The sequence below is a fragment of the Mirounga leonina genome, unplaced genomic scaffold (genome assembly GCF_011800145.1).
Source record: "Mirounga leonina isolate KUSES-001 unplaced genomic scaffold, KU_Mleo_1.0 Mir_178, whole genome shotgun sequence".
NCBI lineage: Eukaryota > Metazoa > Chordata > Mammalia > Carnivora > Phocidae > Mirounga > Mirounga leonina.
The window spans coordinates 4,670,661-4,693,618 of NW_023270464.1; the positions used below are offsets into that span (position 1 = coordinate 4,670,661).

The 22,958-nt window shown below is 58.4% G+C and overlaps 14 non-coding genes across 14 annotated transcripts; all 14 read right to left on the bottom strand.

Annotated features, from left to right (window-relative positions):
• Positions 1-1,070: 1,070 nt before the first annotated feature.
• On the bottom strand, positions 1,071-1,150 carry LOC118023220. Its single transcript, XR_004682694.1, has one exon. It is a non-coding gene; the product is annotated as a small nucleolar RNA SNORD115 (small nucleolar RNA).
• A 1,635-nt stretch (positions 1,151-2,785) lies between these two features.
• Positions 2,786-2,866, bottom strand: LOC118023279. The gene has a single exon (XR_004682744.1). It is a non-coding gene; the product is annotated as a small nucleolar RNA SNORD115 (small nucleolar RNA).
• Positions 2,867-4,487: 1,621 nt separating this feature from the next.
• On the bottom strand, positions 4,488-4,568 carry LOC118023275. The gene has a single exon (XR_004682740.1). It is a non-coding gene; the product is annotated as a small nucleolar RNA SNORD115 (small nucleolar RNA).
• Positions 4,569-6,160: 1,592 nt separating this feature from the next.
• LOC118023296 lies at positions 6,161-6,240 on the bottom strand. The gene has a single exon (XR_004682760.1). It is a non-coding gene; the product is annotated as a small nucleolar RNA SNORD115 (small nucleolar RNA).
• Positions 6,241-6,994: 754 nt separating this feature from the next.
• Positions 6,995-7,075, bottom strand: LOC118023297. The gene has a single exon (XR_004682761.1). It is a non-coding gene; the product is annotated as a small nucleolar RNA SNORD115 (small nucleolar RNA).
• Positions 7,076-8,661: 1,586 nt separating this feature from the next.
• Positions 8,662-8,742, bottom strand: LOC118023219. Its single transcript, XR_004682693.1, has one exon. It is a non-coding gene; the product is annotated as a small nucleolar RNA SNORD115 (small nucleolar RNA).
• Positions 8,743-10,326: 1,584 nt separating this feature from the next.
• LOC118023273 lies at positions 10,327-10,407 on the bottom strand. Its single transcript, XR_004682738.1, has one exon. It is a non-coding gene; the product is annotated as a small nucleolar RNA SNORD115 (small nucleolar RNA).
• A 1,870-nt stretch (positions 10,408-12,277) lies between these two features.
• On the bottom strand, positions 12,278-12,358 carry LOC118023224. The gene has a single exon (XR_004682698.1). It is a non-coding gene; the product is annotated as a small nucleolar RNA SNORD115 (small nucleolar RNA).
• Positions 12,359-13,941: 1,583 nt separating this feature from the next.
• Positions 13,942-14,021, bottom strand: LOC118023223. Its single transcript, XR_004682697.1, has one exon. It is a non-coding gene; the product is annotated as a small nucleolar RNA SNORD115 (small nucleolar RNA).
• A 1,591-nt stretch (positions 14,022-15,612) lies between these two features.
• Positions 15,613-15,694, bottom strand: LOC118023225. The gene has a single exon (XR_004682699.1). It is a non-coding gene; the product is annotated as a small nucleolar RNA SNORD115 (small nucleolar RNA).
• Positions 15,695-17,291: 1,597 nt separating this feature from the next.
• LOC118023226 lies at positions 17,292-17,372 on the bottom strand. Its single transcript, XR_004682700.1, has one exon. It is a non-coding gene; the product is annotated as a small nucleolar RNA SNORD115 (small nucleolar RNA).
• A 1,553-nt stretch (positions 17,373-18,925) lies between these two features.
• On the bottom strand, positions 18,926-19,006 carry LOC118023283. The gene has a single exon (XR_004682748.1). It is a non-coding gene; the product is annotated as a small nucleolar RNA SNORD115 (small nucleolar RNA).
• Positions 19,007-20,685: 1,679 nt separating this feature from the next.
• LOC118023287 lies at positions 20,686-20,766 on the bottom strand. Its single transcript, XR_004682752.1, has one exon. It is a non-coding gene; the product is annotated as a small nucleolar RNA SNORD115 (small nucleolar RNA).
• A 1,587-nt stretch (positions 20,767-22,353) lies between these two features.
• LOC118023231 lies at positions 22,354-22,434 on the bottom strand. The gene has a single exon (XR_004682704.1). It is a non-coding gene; the product is annotated as a small nucleolar RNA SNORD115 (small nucleolar RNA).
• Between the last annotated feature and the right edge of the window lie 524 nt (positions 22,435-22,958).

A 22,958-nucleotide genomic window follows, 5' to 3' on the forward strand; every position in this document is an offset into this window, starting at 1 on the left:
CCCTCCCACGGATTGGCCATCTGTCGCACCCCAAGCCTGGCAGGTGCCCCCAAAGACATGGGGAACCATGGCCCCCAGCATCCCCAGGGCAGAGGAATGGATACTGGGCCAACCACATGCATGCAATCAGGTCATGACGCCATTGCTCCCCTTGCAGGGGAGCCCTCTCCTTGCACCTACTGTGCCTCTTCCCGGGATCACTACCTCAAGGCTAGGGAGCTGCTGCGAGAGCCCCAGGGCCATTGCCTGTTGCACCCAGGAACTCAAGATTCCCCTCCTTGGCCTGGTGGGCCCTTTCTGTCTTGACAGCCCAAGGGATCAGGGAGGAGAACTCTCCAGCTGGTCCGAGGAGGCCCAAGCTCTTTGGAATTAGGTGTGTGGGACAAAAGCTCTGGGCTGTCCCACCCGGGTCACCTTGGCAATGGCTGGGGCTTCAGGAACAGCCCAGGGCCGAGGGGGACAGCCGCCAGTGGCCCAAGGGGCCAAGGTCCACCATCTGGACAGGCCAATGCGTCACAACGTGAAGCAGCACAAGCCCTCAGCTGAATGTGGGCTGATGGCAGTGTCCCTGCACGTTAAGGTCCTTGTCAGGAACACAGCCAAATTTTCCCTTTCCTTGAAGGTGGGATGGCCCAATGGAGGAACTTCAAGAGGTAAGTCCACCCTTTCTTATATCCAGGGCTACCAGCCCAAAGCCCATACACCCACCGCCCAGATACCAGCCTTCCTAACCCACCCCATGGCGTCTTGGCTTCCCTCCAATCCCAGGGCTTCAAATCACCTGCCTTGGTTGAGGCCGAACTGAGACCCTGGCCACCACGGCCCGCGGAAAGACACAAGGAGTCCAGGATTGCTAAGCAATGGCTCTCTGGGAGGCATCCTTGTAGGGGGAATGAGTCGGCAGGCAAGGCCAAAGGCCTAAGCACCTTTGGGCACCAGGAGGCCCACAGTCAGAATATAGCCACAGTGGGGACCCCCGAGGGATCAGTCACCTCAAGTCCCAAACTGCAGCGCTCCCCCAGGGCCCCGAGCATCCTCGGGATGCTGACCTCGGGATGGAACCTTCCAATGGGCCTCAGCGTAATCCTATTGAGCATGATTTTTAGGCCATCATCTCTCTTCGAGTCAATATGAGTTCTCATCATGACCCAAGGAAGGTAGTAGCAACGCAGGGGGGCACTCCCTTGTCCCCCGAATCTGCTTACCAGGGGAGCTTACTGTAGAGCAGAATACCCTGGAGGGTGCCAGGGCAGGAGATGTTGGGGCAGTTGCCAGGGGTGGGCCTAGGAAGATTTGGCCCGCAGGACAGGATCTTTGTCTGGGTACATGATCTGTGGAGAGAGTGTAGGCCTGGTGTCAAAACGCCATTCTGCGGGGCACCTACCCCTGTGGCCAAGAGCTGCCAATCCCGAAATCCTGGTGCTGCATGGCAAGGCATGAGGCCCGCCGGCATATGGTGGGAACTGCACGAAAGGGGCAGGCTACAGGAACCGAGATGCCCATACCTGGACCCCAAAACAATGGAGAGCGTGGCCCCCGAGGGAGCAGAGGTTTTCTGAGGCTGCCCCCAGGAGAAGGCCGGCACACAGGTTACTGGAGAGGTAGCAGTGTGTGGGAGCAAAGCTTGGCGTGCAGGGAGCCTGTTCTGGTAGGTAGGGCCAAGGCCTCACCCTCCCACGGATTGGCCATCTGTGACACCCTTGAGGGCAGGTGTCCTCAAGGACACGGGAAGCCATCACTCCCAGGGTCCCCAGGGTACAGGAATGGATGCTGGGCCAAGCACATGCACACAACCAAGGCATGCAGCCACTGCCCGTAGGGAATGGGATGCCTCTCCCTGCACCTGCTGAGCCTCTTCCCCTGGATAGCTCCATTAAGTCTAGAGTGTCAGGACGAGAGCCCCATGGCCATCACCTTTTTTGCCCAGGGACTTGAGATTCCCCTCCTAGACCCAGAGGGCTCTTGCTGTCTCAGCAGCCCAAGGGATCAGGGAGGGGAGGTCCCAGCTGCCCCAAGGGGACCCAAGCTCCTTGGGAGTTGGGTACATGTGACAGGAACTCTGGAGGGCTCTTCTACCCAGGGCACCTTGCCAAGTGCCAGGGCTGCAGGAACAGTTGAGGGCTGAGGGGGACAGCTGCCAGTGGTCCCAAGGGGCCCATGTCCACCATCTGGATGGGCCCATGGGGGACGCCTGGGTGGCTCAGTTGGTTAAGTGGATGGGCCCATGGGGCACACCTTGAAGCAGCAAGATCCTTCAGGTGAACTGGGTGACGGCAGCATCCCTACACTTTCCGGTCCTTGTAAGGGACCCTGCCTATCTTTCACTTCCCCTGCATGTTGGATGGCCCAAGGGTAGACCTTCAAGGGGAAGTCCATCCTCTCTGGACATACAGGGCTCCCAGCCATATTCCCATGCAGCAGCCACCTAGATACGGGCCTCATGACCCACCCCAACGACATCTGCGGCCTTCCTCCAAGTGCAGTGGCTTCCACTCACCTGCCATGGTTGTGGCTGTGCTGAGACAATGGCCACCAAGGCCCGAGAAAGACACAAGGAAATCGGGGTTGCAAAGCAATGGCTCTTCAGGAGGCGTCCTGGAGGAATAATGGGTTGGCAGGCAAGGCTGAAGGCTTGATCCACTTGTGGGCACCTGGAGGCCCACAGTCAGTTCATAGCCACAGTGGGGAGCCTTGAGGAAAAGGTTGCTTCAAGCCCCAATCTACAGCACTCTCCCAGGACCCCAAGCATCCTCGGGATGCTGGCCCTGGCGTGATTCCCTCCATTGGGCCTCAGCGTAATCCTATTGAGCATGAATTTTAGGTCATCATCTCTCTTCGAGACAATATGAGTTCTCATCATTGACCCAAGCAAGGCACTGGCTACGCAGGTGGATGCTCTCCCATCTCCCGAACCAGCTTACCCTGGGTGTTTACTCTAGAACGGGATGCCCTGGGAGGGGGGTGATAGCATGAGATGTTGGGCCTCTTGCAGGGCTTAGCCTAGCAAGACTTGCACTTCAGGGTGGGATCTTAACCTGGGGACAGCATCTGGGGAGAGAGAGGTAGAGCAGTGTCAAAATGTCCTTTCCCAGGGCACCTGTCCCTGCGTCCAAGAGCTGCCAGTCTTGAAAGCCTGGTGCTGCATGGCAAGTTGTGAGAATTGCGAGCATACATCAGGGGACCGCAAGAAAGGGGCAGGCTACAGGAACAGAGATGCCCATACCTGACCCCAAAACAACGGAAAGTGTGGCCCCTGAGGGAGCTGAGGCTTGCTAATACTGCTGACCAGGAAAAAGCACTGCACACAGACTTCCCGAGAGGTAGCACACTGTTGGCAGGGGGCTGGGCATGAAGGGTGCGTTCCCTGGTGGGTAGGACCAGGCCCAAGCCCTCCCAGGGATTGGCCATCTGTAATACCTGGAGTTGGGCAAGTGACCTTGAGGACATGGGGAACCACGGCCCTCAGGGCCCCAAGGTCAGAGGAATGGATGCCAGGGTAATTATGTACACGCAACCAGGCATGCCTCCCACTGTCTGCTGTGAAGGGGGACCCTATCCCTGCACCTGTTTGGCCTCTTCCTTGGATCACTCCCTCAGGTCTAGAGTGCTGCGACCATAGGCCCGGGGCCATCGCCTGTTGAGCCTAGGGATTTGAGATTCCCCTCCTAGGCCCAGTGGGCTCGTCCTGACTCCACAGCCCAAGGAATCAGTAGGGGAGCCACCCAGCGGCCCCGAGTGGGCCCAAGCTCCTTGGAAGTCAAGTTCATGTGACAGGAGCTCTTGGCTCTTCTGCCCAGAGCAACTTGCCAAGGGCCATTGCTTCAGGAACAGCTCTGGGTTGTCCCACCCCGATCACCTTGGCAATGGCCAGGGCTTCAGGAATAGCTCAGGGCCAAGGTGGACAGACGCCAGTGGCCCAAGACCCCCACATCCACCATCTGCATGGGCCCATGGGGCACACCGTGAAGCAGCAAGAGCCCTCAGCTGAATGTGGGCTGTCATTGGTGCCCTTACAATTTCCAGTCCTTGTCAGGGACCCACGCAAACTTTTCCTTCCTCTGCACATGAGATGGTCCAAGGGTGACTCTCACCCACTACAGACATCCAGGGCCTCTGGCCTGATGTCCATAGCACCGCCACCCAGACACGGGCCACCTGAACCCACCCCTATGGCATCTGCCGCTTCCCTCCAAGCCCAGTGGTTTCCACTCACCTGCCATGTTTGAGGCCGTGCAGAGACCCTGGCCACCACGGCCCACTGAATGACACAAGGAGAACCAGGTGCTAAGCAATGGCTCCACAGGAGGTGTCCTGGGAGGGATAATGGGTCAGCAGGGAAGGTAAAATGCCTGAGTCCCTTTGGGGGGCTCAGTAAGGCCACCACCACAGCAGGGATCTTCAAGGCCATCACTTCAAGCCCAAAACTACTGCATTTCCCAGGACCCTAAGCAACCTTGAGAATTTGACCTGGCATGGTTCTCTCTATTGGGCCTCAGCGTAATCCTATTGAGCATGATTTTTAAGTCATCATCTCTCTTTGAGACAATATGAGTTCTCATCATTGACCCAAGCAAGGCAGTGACGATGAAGGTGGGTGCTATGACGTCCCCCGAACCTACTTTCTGGGGTGCTTAGTGTAGAGCGGGATGCCCCAGTGTGCGACAGAGTCACAAGACTTTCAGCCTCTTGTAGGGGCTGGGTCTAGCAAGACTTCACGCTCAGGGCAGAATCTTCGTCTGGGGACATGATCTGGGGAGAGAGGGGTAGGCCAGGTGTCAGAACGCCCTGCTGCATGGCACCTGCCCCTGCAGCCACGAAGTGCCAGTCCCAAAAGCCTGGCATGACGTGGCAAGGCTTTAGGCAGGTTGGCACACAGCGGGTGACCACAAGGAATGGGCAGACTATAGGAGCAGAGATGTCCATATCTGGACACCGAAAAAACAGAGAGCTTGGCTCCTGAAGAACCTGAGCCTTTTTGATGCTGCCCCCCAGAAGAAGGCATGGCACACCCGCTTCTTGAGAGGTAGCACACTGTGGGCGTGAGGCTGGTCGTGAAGGGTGCATGCACTGGTAGGTAGGTCCAGGCCCTCGCCCTCCCATGGATTGGCCATCTGTCGCACCCTGAGCCTGGCAGCTGCTCTCAAAGACATGGGGAGGCAAGGCCCCTGGGGTTCCCAGGGCAGACGAATGGATACTGTGCTAACTGCATGCGTGCAACCAGGTCATGCCACCCACTGACCCCCTTGCAGGAGGCCCTCTCCCTGCACCTGCTGGGCCTTTTCCCGGAATCACTACCTCAGGTCTAGAGTGCCGCTGCAAGAGGCCCAGGGCCATTGCCTGTTGCACCCAGGAACTCAAGATTCCCCTCCTTGGCCTGGTGGGTCCTTTCTGTCTTGACAGCCCAAGGGATCAGGGAGGAGAGCTTCCCAGCTGGTCCGAGGAGGCCCAAGCTCCTTGGAGTATGTGCGTGGGACAGAAGCTCTGGGTTGTCCCACCCGGGTCACCTTGGCAATGGCCGGAGCTTCAGGAATAGCCCAGGGCCAAGGAGGACAGCCACCAGTGGCCCAAGGGGCCCAGGTCCACCATCTGGACAGGTGAATGTGTCACAACGTGAGCAGCATGAGCCCTCACCTAAACGTGGGCTGAGGGCAGTGTCCCTGCATGTTAAGGTCCTTGTCAGGGACACAGCCAAACTTTCCCTTTCCTTGCAGGTGGGATGGCCCAAGGGCGGACTGTCAAGAGGTAAGTCCACCCTCTCCTTATATCCAGGGCTATCAGCCCGAGCCCATGTGGCTGCCGCCCAGATACAAGCCTCCCAAACCCACCCCTATGGCGTCTCGGCCTCCCTCTAAGCCCAGTGGCTTCCAATTACCTGCCATGGTTGAGGCCGAACTGTGACCCTGGCCACCATGGCCTGTGGAAAGACACAAAGAGTCCAGGATTGCCAACAATGGATCCCTGCTAGGCGTCCTCGTAGGGGGAATGAGTCAGCAGGCAAGGCTGAAGGCCTGAGCACCTTTGGGCACCTGGAGGCCCACAGTCAGACCACAGCCACAGCGGGGACACCCGAGGGATTGGTCACCTCAAACTCCAAACTGCAGCGTTCCCCCAGGGCCCCGAGCATCCTCGAGATGCTGACCTCAGGATGGACCCTACAAATGGGCCTCAGCGTAATCCTACTGAGCATGATTTTAAGTCATCATCTCTCTTCGAGACACTATGAGTTCTCATCATTGACCCAAGCAAGGCAGTGATGACGCAGGATGGTGCAATGCATACCCTGAACCTGCTTTCTTGGGTGCTTAGTGTAGAGCTGGATACCCCAGTGGGCGACAGAGTCACGAGACTTTGAGCCTCTTGCAGGGGCTGGGCCTAGCAAGACTTCACCCTCAGGGCAGAATCTTCATCTGGGGTCGTGATCTGGGGAGAGAGGGGTAGGCCAGGTGTCAGAATGCCCTGCTGCGTGGCACCTGCCCCTGCAGCCATGAAGTGCCAGTCCCAAAAGCCTGGCACTGCGTGGCAAGGTTTTAGGCCAGCCAGCACACAGCAGGTGACCACAAGGAAGGGGCAGGCTATAGGAGCAGAGATGCCCATACCTGGACCCTGAAAAAATGGAGAGCTTGGTCCCTTAAGGAGCCAAGCCTTGTTGATGCTGCTCCCCAGAAGAAGGCACGGCACACACGCTTCTCGAGAGGTAGCATGCTGTGGGCGCGGGGCTGGTCGAACTGTGACCCTGGCCACCATGGCCCATGGAAAGACACAAGGAGTCCCAAATGGCTAAGCAATGGCTCCCTGGGAGGCGACCTGGTGGGGGGAATTAGTCGGCAGTCAAGGCCGAAGGCCTGAGCACCATTGGGCACCTGGAGGCCCACAGTCAGACCATAGCCACAGCGGGAACCCCCGAGGGATCGGTCTCCTCATGCCCCAAACTGCAGCGCTCCCCCAGGGCTCCGAGCATCCTCGGGATGCTGACCTCGGGATGGACCCTGACAATGGGCCTCAGCGTAATCCTATTTGGCATGATTTTTAGGTCATCATCTCTCTTCGAGACAATATGAGTTCTCATCATGGACCCAAGCAAGGCAGTAGCAATGCAGGTGTGCACTCTCCTGTCACTGAATCTGCTTACCAGGGGAGCTTACTGTAGAGCAGATTACCCTGGAAGGTGTCAGGGCAGGAGACTTTGGGCCAGTTGCCAGGGCTGGGCCTAGGAAGATTTGGCCCTCAGGGCAGGATCCTCGTATGGGTACATGATCTGGGGAGAGAGGATAGGCCTGGTGTCAAAATGCTATTCTCTGGGACACCTACCCCTGTGGCCAAGAGTTGCCAGTCCTGAAATCCTGGTGCTGCGGGGCAAGGCGTGAGGCCCTCCAACATCTGGTGGGAACCGCAAAAAAGGGGCAGGCTATGGGGCCAAGATGCCCATACCTGGACCCCCAAAAAAGGAGAGCTTGGCCCCCAAAGGAGCCAAGCCTTGTTGATGCTGCCCCCCAGAAGAAGGCATGGCACACATGCTTCCCGAGAGGTAGCATGCTGTGGGTGCAGGGCTGTCATGAAGGGTGCGTGCCCTGGTAGGTAGGTCTACCTACTGCCCTCCCACGTATTGGCCATCTGTTGCACCCCGAGCCTGGCAGCTGCCCTCGAAGACACAGGGAGCCATGGCCGCCAGGGTCCCCAGGGTAGAGGAATGAATGCTGGGCTAAACACATCCACGCAACCAAGGCATGTAGCGCAACGCCTGCCACCCAAGTAGGGGGCCTCTCCCTGCATCTGCTGAGCCTCTTCCCCTGGATAAATCCATCAGGTCTAGAGTGTCAGTGCAAGAGCCCCAGGGCCATCGCCTGTTGTGCCCAGGGACTTGAGATTCCCCTCCTAGTCCCGGTGGGCCCTTGCTGTCTCAGCAGCACAAGGAATCAAGGAGGGGAGCTCCCAGCTGCCCCAAGGGGACTCAAGCTTCTTTGCAGTCAGGTGCATGTGACAAGAACTCTGGGCTCTTCCACCCAGGGCATCTTGCCATGTGCCGGGTTTACAGGAACAGTTGAGGGCTGAGGGGGACAGCCACCAGTGGTCCCAAGGGGCCCATGTCCACCATCTGGATGGGCCTATGGGGCACACCTTGAAGCAGCAAGATCCCTCAGCTGAACTGGGTAACAGCGGTGTCCCTGCACTTTCTACTCCTTGTAAGGGAACCAGCCCATCTTTCCCTACCCCTGCATATGGGATGACCCAAGGGTAGACCTTCAAGGGGGAAGTCCACCCTCCAGAAATACAGGGCTCCCCACCATATTCCTATGTGGCAGCCACCTAAACACGGGCCTCACAACCCACCCCAACATCTGTGGACTCCCTCCAAATGCAGTGGCTTCCACTCACCTGCCATGGTTGTGACTGCACTGAGACAGTGGCCACCATGACCTGAGAAAGACACAAGGAAATCAGGGTTGCAAAGCAATGGCTCTTAGGCGGCGTCCTTGGAGGAAGAATGGGTTGGCAAGCAAGGCCAAAGGCGTGATCCACTCGTGGGCACCTGGAGGCCCACAGTCAGTTCATAGTCACAGTGGGGAGCCTTCAGGGAACGGTTCCTTCAAGCCCCAATCTGCAGCGCTCTCCCAGGGCCCCAAGCATCCTCAGGATGCTGACTCCGGCATGATTCCCTCCATTGGGCCTCAGCGTAATCCTATTGAGGATGATTTTTAGGTCATCATATCTCTTCAAGACATTAAGAATTCTTATCATTGACCCAAGGAAGGCAGTGGCGATGCAGACAAGCACTCACCCCTCCCCCAAACCAGCTTACCGGGGTGCTTACTGTAGAGCGAATGCCCAGGGGGGTGGGGGCATGAGACATTGGGTGTCTTATAGTGCTTGGGCCTAGGAAGAAATGGCCCTCAGGGCAGGATCTTCATCTGGGGACAGGATCTGGAGAGAGAGGTGTAGGCAAGGTCTCAAACCACACTGATCCGTGGCACCTGCATTATAGCCAAGAGCTGCCAGTCCGAAAAGCCTGGCGCCACATGGAAAGGTGTGAGGCCGGCTGGCATACAGCATGGGACTGCATGGAAGGGACAAGCTACAGGAGCAAATGCCCATACCTTGACCTCGAAACAACAGAGAGCGTGGTCCCCATGAGAGCCGAGGCTTGCTGTGCTGCCCCCCAGAAGGCCTGGCACACAGCCTTCCAGAGAGGTAACACGCTGTGGACTCTGGGCCAGGCATGAAGGGTGGGTGCCCTGGTATGTACAGTCAGGCCCTCGCCCTCCCACAGATTGGCCATCTCTGACACCGGAGTTGGGCTGGTTCCCTCAGGGACAATGGGGACCCATGGCCCTCAGGGTCCCAAGGGCAGAGGAATGGATGCCGGGATAACAGCATGCTCGCAACCAGGCATGCCGCCATTCCCGCCCTGCATAGGAGCCCTCTCCCTGCACCTGCTGGGCCTCATCGCCGGATCACTCCCTCAGATATAGAGTGCCATGATGATAGGCCCAAGGACATCACCTGTTGTGCCCAGGGACTCAAGATTACTCTCCTAGGCCAGGTTGGCCCTTCCTGTCTCAGCAGCCCAAGGGATTGGAGAGGGGAACTCCCCAGTTGCCCCGAGGGGCCCAAGCTCCTTGGGAGTCGGGTGCATGCGACAGGAGTTCTGAGCTCTCCTGCCCAGGGCAACATGCCAAGGTCCGGGGCTTCATGAACACCCCAGGCCCGAGGAGACAGCCTCCAGTTGCCCCAAGGGGCCTATATCCACCATCTGGATGGGCACATGGGGCACACTGTGAAGCAGGGAGGTCCCTCAGCTAATCGTTGCCTGACAGTGGCATCCCTGCACTTTCTGCTCCATGTCAGGGGCCTAGCCAATCCTTCGATTCCCCTGCACCTGGGATGGCCCAAGGGCAAACCTCCAATGGGGAAATCCACCCTCTCTGACCACCAGGTTTCCCAACCCGACCCCCATGTGGCCGCCACCCAGACACAGGCCACCCGTACCCACTCCAGGTGGCATCTATGGCCTCCCTCAAAGCCCAGGGGCTCCACTCACCTGCCATGTTTGTGACCACACTGAGACCCTGGCTACAAAGGCCTGCTGAAAGACACAAAGAGACCAGGGTTGCTAAGCAATGGCTCCCCGGAAGGCATCCTGAGAGGGGGGATGGGTCGGCAGGCAAGGCTGAAGACCCGAGCACCTCTTGTGCACCTGGAGGCCCACAGTCAGGCCACAGCCAAAGCGGGGAAGCCTGAAGGATTGGTCGCTTCAAGCCCCAAACTGCAGCGCTCCCCCAGGGCCCTGAGCATCCTCAGGATGCTGACTCTGAGATGGTCCCTTCCACTGGGCCTCAGCGTAATCCTATTGAGCATGATTTTTAGGTCATCATCTCTCTTCGAGACAATATGAGTTCTCATCATTGACCCAAGCAAGGCAATGGCGATGCCGGCGAGCCCTCTCCTGCCCCCTGAACCTGCTTACCCGGGGTGCTTACTGCAGAGTGGCATGCTCCTGTGGGGATGGGGTCCCAAGACGTTAGGATTCCGGCCGGGGCTTGGCCTAGCAAGACTTGAACTCAGGGCAGGAACTTGGTCTAGGGCAGGTCTGTGGAGAGAGTCCTAGGCTAAATGTCAAAATGTGGGGCTGTGGGGCACCTGCCTCAGTGGCCAAAAGCTGCCAGTCTGAAAGCCTTGTGCCGCATAACCCAAGGAAGGCAGTGGCGACCAGTTTAGGGTGCTCACCGTCCCCTAAACTGCTCCTCAGGGGTGCCTACTGTAGAGCAGGATGCCCAGTGGGGGTGCGGGGGCATGAAATGTTGGGCCTCTTGCTGGTGCTGGGCCTAGCAAAACTTGGCCCTCAAGGCGGGTTCTTCAACTGGGGACACAATCTGGGGAGAGAGGGGTAGGCCAGCTCTCAAAATGCCCTGCTCCAGAGAACCTACCCCTGTGTCCCAGAGGATCCACTCCTGGAATCCTGGCAATGCCTGGCAACACATGAGGCAGCCTGGCACACGGTGGAGGGACACAAGGAAGGGGTGGCTACAGGAGCAGAGATGCCCATACCTGGACCCAGAAACAATGGAGAACATGGCCCCCAAGGGCGCCAAGCTTCGCTGATGCTGGCCCCCAGGAGAAGGCTCGACACATCGGATTCCTGAGAGGTAGCACGCAGTGGGCATGCAGCCCAATGTGCAGTGTGCATGCCCTCGTAGGTAGGGCCAGGCCCTTGCCTTCCCACTGTTGGCCATCTGTGGCACCCAGAGCTGGGCTGGTGCTCTTGAGGACATAGGGAGCTACTGCCCCCAGGGCCCACAAGGCAGAGAAATGGATGCTGGGCAAACAAGATGTGCACGCAAACAAGGCATGCCTCCCACTGCCCGCCGTACAAGGGGGACATCTCCCTGTACCTGCTGGGCCTCTTCCCTCAGATCAATCTCTCAGGTCTAGATTGCTGCTGTGATAGGTCCAGAGCTATAGCCTGTTGCACCCAGGGACTCGAGATTCCCCTCCTAAGCCGAGTGACCTCTTCCTGTCTCATCAGCCAAAGGGATCAGGGATGGGAACTCCCCAGCTGCCCCAAGGGGGCCTAAGTCCCTTGGGAGTCGATGTATGTGAAAGGAGCTCTGAGCTCTCCAGCCCGGGACACCTTACCAAGGTTGAGGGCTTCAGGAACAGCCCAGGGCCATTTGGGACAACCACCAGTGGCCCAAAGGGGCCTATGTCCACCATCTGGATGGTCCCATGGGGCACACCATGAAGCAGCGAGGTCCCTCAGCTGAACATGGACTGACAGCAACATCCCTGCACTTTCCAGTCCTTGTCCAGGACCCTGACAACATTTAACTTCCCCTGCATGTGGGATGGCCCAAGGGCAGACCTTCAAGGGAAATGTCACACTCTCTGGACATCCAGGGCTCCTGGCCTGATTCCCATGTGGCCGCTTCCCAGACATGGGCTTCCTGAACCCACCACAAAGGCATCTGCAGCCTCCCTCAATGCCCAGGGTTCTTCCACTCACCTGTCATTGTTCAGGATGTGCTGAGACCCTGGCCAGCATGGCCCACTAAGAGACACAAAGAGACCAGGGTTGACAAACAATGGCGCCCCGGGAGGCGTCCTGGGAGGGGGAATGAGTCACCAGGCAAAGCTGAAGGCCTTAAACCCTTTGGGCCCCTGGAGGGGGCCACAACCACAGGGGGGAGCCTCGAGGGATGGGTCAGCTGAAACCCCAAGCTGTAGCACTGCCCAGGGCCCTGAGCATCCTGGGGATGCTGATCCAAGAATGGTCCCCTCCATTGGGCTTCAGCATAATCCTATTAAGCATGATTCTTAGGTCATCATCTCTCTTTGGGACAATATGAGTTCTCCTCATTGACCCAAGCAAGGCAGTGGTGACGTGGGCAGGCGTTCTCCCATCCCCCGAACCTGCTTACCAGGGTGCTTACTTAGAGCATGACACCCCGGATGAGCGTGGATGGGGGCAAGACACATTGGGCTCCTTGCAGGGCCTAGGAAGACTTGACCCTCAGGCCAGGATCTTCATCTGGGCCAGGATCTGGGGAGAGAGGGGTAGGCCAGCTGTCAAAACATCCTGCACCGGGGCCCTGTCCCTGCAGCCAAGAGCTGACAGTCTGAAACCATGGCAGTGCATGGCAAGGCTTGAGGCTGGCCAGCACACGGCAGGGACCCCAAGGAAAAGGCAGGCTACAGTAGCAGAGATGCCCATACCTGGACCCCAAAACAACAGAGAGTGTGGCCCCTGAGGGAACAGATTCCTGCTGATGCTGCCCCCCAAGAAGGCCCAGCACACAGGCTTCCTGAGAGGTAGCATGCTGTGGGGGCTGGAACCGTTGTGAAGTGTGAGTACCCTGGTAGGTAGGGCCAGACCCTGCCCTCCCATGGATTGGCCATCTGTTGCACCCGGAGCTGGGCAGGTGCCCTCGAGGACATGGGGAGCCACAGCCCCCAGGGTCCTTAAGGCAGAAGAATGGATGCCAGGCCAGCCGCATGCATGCAACCAAGGCATGCCGCCCACTGCCTGCCATGCAAGAGAGCCCTCTCCCTACACCTGGGCCTCTTCTGGATCACTCCCTCAGGTCTAGAGTACCATGACGATAGTCGCAGGGCCATCGCCTGTTGTGCCCAGGGACTTGAGATTCCCCTCCAAGTCCCGGTAAGCCCTTCCTGCTTCAGCGGCCTAAGGGATCGAGGAGGGTGCTCCCCAGCTGCCCTGCAGGAGACCAAGCTCCTTCAGAGTTGGTTGCATGTGATAGGAGCTCTGGGCTCTCCTGCCCGGGGCACCTTGCCAAGGGCTGAGGCTTCAAGAACACCCCAGGGCCAAGAGGGACAGCCGCCAGTGGCCCCCAAGGGGCCAAAGTCCACCACCTGGATGGGAAATGGGGCACACCATGAAGCAGCAAGAGCCCTCAGCTGAATGTGGGCTGACGGTGGCATCCCTGCACTTTCTGGTCTTTGTCAGGGACCCGGCCAACATTTCACTACCCCTGAACATGGGATGGCCCAAGGGGGGACCTTTAAGGGGTAAGTCCACTCTCTCCAGACATCCAGGGCTCCCGGCCCAATGGCCATAGGGCCGCCTCCCAGACACAGGCCTCCCGAACCAACCTTGATGGCATCTGCGACCTCCCTGCAAGCCCAGTGATTCCACTCACCTGCCATGGTTGAGGCCACATGGAGACCCTGGCCACCATGGCCCACTGAAAGACACAAGGGGACCAGGGTTGTTAAGCAATGGCTCCCTGGGTGGCATCCTGGGAGGGGGAATGAGTCGGCAGGCTAGGCAGAAGGCCTGAGCACCTTTGGGCACCTGGAGGCACACAGTCACACCACAGCCACAGTGGGGAGCCTTGAGGGAACAGTCGCTATAAGCCCCAAATAGCAGCTCTCCCCCAGGGCCATGAGCATCTTCTGGATGCTGACCCAGTGATGGTCCCCTCCATTGGGCCTCAGTGTAATCCTTTTGAGCATGATTTTCAGGTCATCATCTCTCTTCAAGACATAAGAGTTCTCATCACTGACCCAAGCAAGGCAATGGAAATGCAGGCAGGTGCTCTCCCATCCCCCGAACCAGCTTACCCTGGGTGTTTACTGTAGAACGGGATGCCCTGGGAGGGGAGTGATGGCACGAGATGTTGGGCCTCTTGCTGGGGCTTGGCCTAGCAAGACTTGGACCTCAGGGCGGGGTCTTCATCTGGGGATGGCATCTGGGGAGTGAGGGGTAGGCCAGCTGTCAAAATGTTCTGCACTGGGGCACTTGTCCCTGTGGCCAAGTGCTGCCAGTCTGGAAAGCCTGGTGCCACATGGCAAGTTGTGAGAATTGCCAGCACACATCGGGGAACCGAAAGGAAGGGGCAGGCTACAGGAGCAGAGAGGCCCATACCTGGACCCTGAAACAATGGAGAGTGTGGCCCCTGAGGGAGCCGAGCCTTGCTGATGCTGCCGCCCAGAAGGCCTGGCATACCGCTTCCCAAGAGGTAGCACACTGTGGTTGGGGAGCCGGTCTTGAAGGGTGCATTCCCTGGTAGGTAGGACCAGGCCTTTGCCCTCCCAGAGATTGGCCATCTCTGGCACCTGGAGTTGGGCAAGTGACCTTGAGGACACGGGGATCCATGGCCCCCAGGGCCCCAAGGTCAGTGGAATGGATGCCAGGGTAATCACGTCCATGCAACCAAGGCATGCCATCCACTGTTTGCCATGCAGGGGGACCCTGTCCCTGCACCTGTTTGGCCTCTTCCTGGGATCACTCCCTCAGGTCTAGAGTGCTACGACCATAGGCCCAGTGCCATCGCCTGTTGTGCCTAGGGATTCGAGATTCCCCTCCTAGCCCCAGTGGGCTCTTCCTGTCTATGCACCCCAAGGGATCAAGAGGGGAGCTCCCCAGCTGCCTCAAGTGGGCCCAAACTCCTTGGGAGTCAAGTGCATGCGACAGGAGCTCTGGGCTCTCCCACCTGGGGCAACTTGCCAAGGACCAGTGCTTCAGGAATGTTCAGGGCCCAGGTAGACAGATGCCAGTGGCTCAAGAGGCCCACGTCTCACCATCTGGATGGGCCCATGGGGCACACCATGTAGCAACAAGAGCCTTCAGCTGAACGTGGGCTGACGTTGGTGCCCTTACACTTTCCGGTCCTTGTCAGGGAACCACCCAAACATTTCCTTCCTGTGCACATGAGATGGTCTGAGGGCGGACTGTCAAGGGGGAAGTCCACCCTTTACAGACATCCAGGGCTCCCAGTCCGATGTCCATGCAGCCACCATCCAGGGACAGGTACCCGAACCCACCCCAATGTCATCTGCCACTTCCCTCTAAGCCCAGTGGCTTCCACTCACCTGCCATGTTTGAAGCCGTGCAGAGACCCTGGCCACCATGGCCCACTGAAAGACACAAGAACCAGGTGCTAAACAATGGCTCCCCAGGAGGTGTCCTGGGAGGCGGAATGGGTCAGCAGGGAAGGTCGAAGGCCTGAGACCCTTTGGGCACTTGGAGGCCCAGAGAAAAACCACAGCCACAGTGGGGAACATTGAGGGAACTGTGACCTCAAGCCCCAAACTACAGCACTCCCCCTGGACCCCAAGCAACCTTGGGATGTTGATCCCGGCATGGTACCCTCCATTGGACCTCAAAGTAATCCTATTGAGCATGATTTTTAGGTCATCATCTCTCTTCAGAGACAATATGAGTTCTCATCATTGACCCAAGCAAGGCAGTGACGACGCAGTGGGTGTTATGCCATCCCCTGAACCTACTTTCTGGGGTGCTTATTGTAGAGTGGGGTGCCCCGGGGGGTGTGTGGATGGAGTCATGAGACTTTGCGCCTCTTGCAGGGGCTGGGCCTAGCAAGATGTGGCCCTCAGGGAGGAATCTTTGTCTGGGGATTCCATCTGGGAAGAGAGGGGTATGCCAAGTGTCAGAACACCCTGCTGCGTGGCACATGCCCCTGCAGCCAAGAAGTGCCAGTCCCGAAAGCCTGGCATCCCATGGCAAGGCTTTAGGCTGGCCGGCACATAGTGGGTGACTCTAAGGAAGGGGCAGGCTATAGGAGCAGAGATGCCCATACCTGGACCCTGAAAAAAATGGAGAGTATGGTCCCTGAAGGAAATGAGCCTTGTTGATGCTGCCCCCCAGAAGAAGGCACAGCACACATGCTTCCCAAGAGGTAGCAACCTGTGGGTGTGGGGCCGGTCATGAAGGGTGCGTGCCGTGGTAGGTAAGTCCAGGCCCTCGCCCTCCCATGTATTGGCCATCTGTCACACCCCGAGCCTGGCAGGTGCCCTTGAGGACATGGAGAGCCACGGCCCCAGGGTCCCCAGGGCAGAGGAATGGATACAGGGCCAACTGCATGCATGCAAACAGGTCATGCCGCCCACTGACCCCTTGCAGGGGGGCGCTCTCCTGTATCTGATGGGCCTCTTCCTAGGATCACTTCCTCAGGTCTAGAGGGCCACTGCGTGAGGCACAGGGCCATTGCCTGTTGCACCCAGGAACTTAAGATTCCCCTCTTTGGCCTGGTGGGCCCTTTCTGTCTTGACAGCCCAAGGGATCAAGGAGGAGTGCTCTCCACCTGGTCCGAGGAGGCCTAAGTTCCTTGGGAGTTGGGTGCGTGCAACAGAAGCTCTGGGCTGTCCCACCTGGGTCACCTTGGCAAGGGCCAGGGCTTCAGGAACAGCCCAGGGCTGAGGGGGACAGCTGCCAGTGGCCCAAGGGGCCCAGGTCCACCATCTGGACAGGCAAATGCATCACAACATGAAGCAGGATGAGCTCTCTGCTGAACGTGGGCTGGCGGTGGTGTCCTTGAACTTTCCAGTCCTTGTCAGGGACAAGGCCAAACTTTCCCTTCCCTTGCAGGTGGGATGGCCGAAGGGTGGACCTTCAAGAAGTAAGTCCACCCTCACCATAAATCCAGGGCTACCAGACCTAAGCTCATGCAGCTGCCACCAAGATACCAGTCTCCCAAACCCACCCCTATGGCTTCTTGGCCTCCCTCCAAGCCCAATGGCTTCCAATCACCTTCCATGGTTGATACCGCATGGAGACCCTGGCCACCACAGACCGCAGAAACACAAGAAGTCCAGGATTGCGAAGTAATGGCTCCCTTGGAGGCATCCTGTTAGGAGGAATAATTCAGCAGGCAAGGCCGAAAGCCTGAGCACCTTTGGGCACCTGGAGGCCCACAGTCAGTCCATAGCCACAGCAGGGACCCCCAAGGGATCGGTCACCTCAAGCCCCAAACTGCAGTGGTCCCCCAGGGCCCTGAGCATCCTCAGGATGCTGACGTCAGATGGACCCTGCCAATGGGACTCAGTGTAATCCTATTGAGCATGATTTTTAGGTCATCATCTCTCTTCGAGACAGTATGAGCTCTCAACATTCACCCATGGAAGGCAGTAGCAATGCAGGTGGGACTCTCTTGTCCCCCGAATCGGCTTACCAGGGGAACTTACTGTAGAGTGGACTACCCTGGAGGGTGTCAGGGCAGGAGACATTGGGCCAGTTGCCAGGGCTGGGCCTAGGAAGATTTGGTCCTCAGGGCGGGATCTTCATCTGGGTACGTGATCTGGGGAGAGATGGTAGGCCTGTTGTCAAAACACCATTCTCTGGGGCACCTACCCCTGTGGCCAAGAGCTGCCAGTCCCAAAATTGTGGCACCGCCTGGCAAGGGTTCAGGCTGGATGGCACACAGCGGGAACCGTAAGAAAGGAGCAGGCTTCAGGAGCCGAGATGCCCATACCTGGACCACAAAACAACAGAGAGCATGGCCCCCCAGGGAGCCAAGCCTTGCTGAGGCTTCCCCCCAGGAGAAGGCCAGCACACAGGCTATCTGAGAGGTAGCACGGTGTAGGAGCAGGGCATGGTATGCAAGGAGCTTGTCCTGGTAGGTAGGACCAAGGCCTCACCCTCCCATGGATTGGCCATCTATGACACCCAAAGCTAGGCAGGTGCCCTCCAGGGCATGGGAAGCCATGACCCCAGGGTCCCCAGGGTAGAGGAATGAATGCTGGGCCAAACACATGCATGCAACCAAGGCATGCTGTTACCTGCCTGCCACGCAGTGGGGGGCCTCTCCCTGCACCTGCTGAGTCTCTTCCCCTGGATAACTCCATTAAGTCTAGAGTGTCAGGGCGAGAGCCCCAGGGCCATCACCTGTTGTGCCCAGGGACTTGAGATTCCCCTCCTAGACCCGGTGGGCCCTTCCTGTCTCAGTAGCTCAAGGGATTGGGGAGGGGAACTCCCAGCTGCCCTGAGGGGGCCCAAACTCCTTGGGAGTCAGGTGCATGCAACAGGAACTCTGGGCTCTTCTGCCCAGGACACCTTGCCAAGTGCCAGGGCCTCAGCAAAAGCCAAGGGCTGAGGTGGACAGCCGCCAGTGGTCCCACACGGCCCACGTCCACCATCTGGATGGGCCCATGGGGAACACCATGAAGCAGCAAGATCCCTCAGGTGAACTGGGTGACGGTGGCATCCCTGCACTTTCTCGTCCTTGTAAGGGACCTGGCCTATCTTTCGTTTCCCCTGCATGTGGGATGGCCCAAGGCGGACCATCAACGGGGAAGTCCACCCTCTCTGGACATCGAGGGCTCCCAGCCATATTCTCTCATGACCCACCCCAATGACATCTGCAGCCTCCCTCCAAGTGCAGTGGCTTCCATTCACCTGCCCTGGTTGTGACCGTGCCAAGACACAGGCCTCCATGGCCCGAGAAAGACACAAGGAGATCAGGGTTGCAAAGCAATGGCTCCTCTGGAGGGGTACTTGGAGGACAAATGGGTCGGCAGGCAAGCCCGACGGCTTGATCCACTCATGGGCACCTGGAGACCCACAGTCAGTTCATAGTCACAGTGGGGAGCCTTGAGGGAATGGTCACCTCAAGCCCCAATCTGCAGCTCTGAGCATCTTCAGGATGCTGACCACGGCATGATCCCCTCCATTGGGCCTCAGAGTAATCCTATTGAGCATGATTTTTAGGTCATCATCTCTCTTCAAGACATTATGAGTTCTCATCATTGACCCAAGGAAGGCAGTGGCAACGCAGGTGGGCACTCCCCTGTCCCACGAACCTGCTTACCAGTGGTGCTTAATGTAGAGTGGGATGTCCAGGGGGAGGGGTGGGGGCACAAGATTTTGGGCATCTTGCAGTGCCTGGGCGTAGCAAGACTTGGCCTTCAGGGTGGGATCCTCATTTGGGGACAGGATCTGGGGAAAGAAGGGTAGGCGAGGTGTCAAAACCCACTGCTCCCAGCACCTGCCATTGTAGCCAAGAGCTTCCAGTCCAGAAATCCTGGCATCACATGGCAAGGTGTGAGGCCGGCTGGCATACGGTGGGGGACCGCACAGAAAGGGCAAGCAACAGGAGCAGAAATGTCCATACCTAGACCACGAAACAACAAAGACCATGGCCCTCATGAGAGCTGAGCTTTGCTGATGGTGCCCCCCAGAAGCCCCACAGGCTTCCTGAGAGGTAGCACGCTGTGGACTCTGGGCCAGGCATAAAGGGTTGGTGCCCTGGTATGTACAGTTAGAGCCTCGCCCTCCCACAGATTGGCCATCTCTGACACCCGGAATTGGGATGGTGCCCTCAAGGACATGGGGACCCACAGCCCTCAGGGTCCTGAGGGCAGAGGAATGGATGCTGCGCTAACAGCGTGCTCACAACCAGGCATGCCGCCCATTCCCACTGTTCACGGGGGCCTTCTCCCTGCACCGCTGGGCCTCATTGCTGGGATCACTCCCTCAGATCTAGATTGCTGCTACGATAGGCCCAAGGACATCGCCTGTTGTGCCGAGGGACTCAAGATTACCCTCCTAGGTCAGGTTGGCCCTTCCTGTCTCGGCGGCCCTAGGGATTGGAGAGGGGAACTCCCCAGTTCCCCGAGGGGGCCCAAGCTCCTTGGGAGTTGGGTGCATGTGACAGGAGCTCTGTGCTCTCTGGCCCAGGGCAACTTGCCAAGGTCCGGGGCCTCATGAACACCCCAGGTCTGAGGGGGACAACCACCAGTGGCCCCAAGGGGCCTATATCCACCATCTGGATGGGCACATGGGGCACACCGTGAGGCAGGGAGGTCCCTCAGCTAATCGTTGCCTGACAGTGGCATCCCTGCACTTTCTGGTCCTTGTCAGGGGCCTGGCCATTCTTTTGATTCCCCTGCACCTGGGATGGCCCAAGGGCGGACCTTCAATGGGGAAATCCACCCTCTCCAGCCATCCAGGTTTCCTAGCCTGACCCTCATGTGGGCGCCCCCAGACACAGGCCTCCTGCACACATTCCGGACGGTGTCTATGGCCTCCCTCGAAGCCCAGTGACTCCACTCACCTACTATGTTTGTGGCCACACTGAGACCCTGGCCACCCGAAACCACCCCAGTGGTGTCTGAGACCTCCCACCAAGCCAGTGCCTTCCAATCACCTGCCATGGTTGAGGCCGCACAGAGACCCTGGCCACCATGGCCCAGTGAAAGAAACAAGGAGCCCGGGGTCATTAAGCAATGACTCCCTGGGAGGTGTCCTAGGAGGGGGAATGGGTCGGCAGGCAGGGAGAAGGCTTGATCCCCTTGTGGGCACCTTGAGGCCCACAGTAATGCACAACCAACATGAGGAGCTTCAAGGGATCGGTCACTTCAAGCCCCAAAATGCAGCACTCCCCCAGAGCCCCCAGCATCCTTGGGATGCTGATCCAGGTTTGACCCTCCATTGGGCCTCAGCGTAATCCGACTGAGCATGATTTTTAGGTCATCATCTCTCTTTGAGACAATATGAGTTCTCATCATTGACCCAAGGAAGATAGTGACGACATAGGCGGGCATTATGCTGTCCCCCGAAACTGCTTTCTGGGGTGCTTACTGTAGAGCGGGATGCCCCGGGGGGGACGGAGTCATGAGACTTTGGGCCCCTTGCAGGGGCTGGGCCTAGCAAGACTTGGCCCTCAGGGCGGAATCTTCATCTGGGGACACGATCTGGGGAGAGAGGGGTAGGCCAGGTGTCAGAACGCCCTGCTGTGTGGAACCTGCCCCTGCAGCCACAAAGTGCTGGTCCCAAAGGCCTGGTGCCCCGTGGCAAGGCTTTAGGCCAGCCAGCCCATAGTGGGTGACCTTAAGGAAGGGGCAGGCTATAGAAGCAGAGATGGCCATACATGGACCCCGAAAAAATGGAGAGTGTGGCCCCTGAAGGAGCCAAGCCTTTTTGATGCTGCCCCCTAGAAGAAGGCATGGCACAAATGCTTCCCGAGAGGTAGCACGCTGTGTGTGGGGGGCCAGCTGTGAAGGGTGCGTGCCCTGGTAGGTAGGTTCAGGCCCTCGCCTTCCCATGTATTGGCCATCCGTTGAACCCTGAGCCTGGCAGGTGCTCTCAAGGACATGGAGAGCCATGGCCCAGGGTCCCCAGGGCAGAGGAATGGATACCGGGCCAACTGCATGCCTGCAACCAGGTCATGCTGCCCACTGACCCCTTGCAGGGGGGCCCTCTCCCTGTATCTGATGGGCCTCTTCCTGGGATCACTACCTCAGGTCTAGAGTGCCGCTGCATGAGGCCCAGTGCTATCGCCTGTTGTACCCAGAAACTCAAGATTCCCCTCTTTGGCCTGGTGGGCCCTTTCTGTCTTGACAGCCCAAGGGATCAAGGAGGAGAGCTCCCCACCTGGTCCGAGGAGGCCCAAGCTCCTTGGAAGTTGGGTGCGTGTGACAGAAGCTCTGGGCTGTCCCACCTGGGTCACCTTGGCAAGGGCCAGGGCTTCAGGAACAGCCCAGGGCCAAGGGGGACAGCCGCCAGTGGCCCAAGGGTCCCAGGTCCACCATCTGGACAGGCCAATGCATCACATGAAGCAGCACGAGCCCTCAGCTGAACGTGGGCTGACGGTGGTGTCCCTGCACTTTCCGGTCCTTGTCAGGGACACGGCCAAACTTTCCCTTCCCTTGCAGGTGGGATGGCCCAAGGGTGGACCTTCAAGAGGTAAGTCCACCCTCACCATAAATCCAGGGCAACCAGCCCTAAGCCCATGGAGCCACCACCCAGATACCAGTTCCCAAACCCACCCCTATGGCTTCTTGACCTCCCTCCAAGCCCAATGGCTTCCAATCACCTTCCGTGGTTGAGACCACATGGAGACCCTGGCCACCACAGACCACAGAAACACAAGGAGTCCAGGATTGCGAAGCAATGGCTCCCTTGGAGGCATCCTGGTAGGAGGAATAAGTCGGCAGGCAAGGTCAAAAGCCTGAGCACCTTTGGGCACCTGGAGGCCCACAGTCAGTCCATAGCCACAGCAGGGACCCCCGAGGGATTGGTCACCTCAAGCCCCAAACTGCAGTGGTCCCCCAGGGCCCCGAGCATCCTCAGGATGCTGACCTCGGATGGACCCTGCCAATGGGACTCAGCATAATTCTATTGAGCATGATTTTGAGGTCATCATCTCTCTTTGAGACAATATGAGCTCTCAACATTCACCCATGGAAGGCAGTAGCAATGTAGGGAGGCACTCCCTTGTCCCCCGAATCCACTTACGGGGGGAGCTTACTGTAGAGTGGATTACCCTGGAGGGTGTCAGGGCAGGAGACATTGGGCCAGTTGCCAGGGCTGGGCCTAGGAAGATTTGGCCCTCAAGGTGGGATCTTTGTCTGGATACGTGATCTGGGGAGAGACAGTAGGCCTGGTGTCAAAACGCCATTCTCTGGGGCACCTACCCCTGTGGCCAAGAGCTGCCAGTCCCAAAATTGTAGCACCCCCTGGCAAGGCTTCAGGCCGGATGGCACATGGCAGGAACTGCAAGAAAGGGGCAATCTACAGGAGCCGAGATGCCCATACCTGGACCCCAAAACAATGGAAAGCGTGGCCCCTGAGGGAGCCGAGCTTTGCTGAGGCTGCACCCCAGGAAAAGACCCAGCACACAGGCTACCTGAGAGGTAGCATGGTTTGGGAGCGACACATGGCATGGAGGGATCTTGTCCTTGTAGGTAGGGCCAAGGCCCCACCC